This window comes from Morone saxatilis, unplaced genomic scaffold (assembly GCF_004916995.1).
Source record: "Morone saxatilis isolate NCDOM2014 unplaced genomic scaffold, NCSU_SB_2.0 Contig22, whole genome shotgun sequence".
NCBI lineage: Eukaryota > Metazoa > Chordata > Actinopteri > Moronidae > Morone > Morone saxatilis.
The window spans coordinates 26,774,631-26,775,063 of NW_023339785.1; positions in this window are offsets into that span (position 1 = coordinate 26,774,631).

Below are 433 nucleotides of genomic sequence, written 5' to 3' on the forward strand. Positions count from 1 at the left end.
TATGGCCTCCTGACTGAGGTTCCTATTCCTCTGCCGAGCCCACCTCAGTGCCACCTCCCAGGCCACCCCTCCCTCCTTCGGGAGTGCGGACAGGGTTCCCCGCAATTCATTAATTACTCCCACATAGTGTTCCTCCAAAATTTGGAGACTAGTGTGAGACCAGTTTCTATTATTCCCCTGTAGCCACAATCCCGTCTCCGCCGAGGGGACCGCAGGACAGATGGCTGCGCCCAACCAGGCTTCCATCTGCCGAAAGACCCTGGGGGTACCTAGGTTACCTCCTGACCGGCGGACCTTCCCTAGATGGTGCTGAGTTCTCATCAGCTGGAAGAACCCCCGGACAAGTTTCTGGAAAACAGTTCTGTGGGGTTCCCCCTGAAGCGACGCTCCCGGGATCTCCATCCTCTCCCCCTCTCCTCCTCTCCCCTCCATA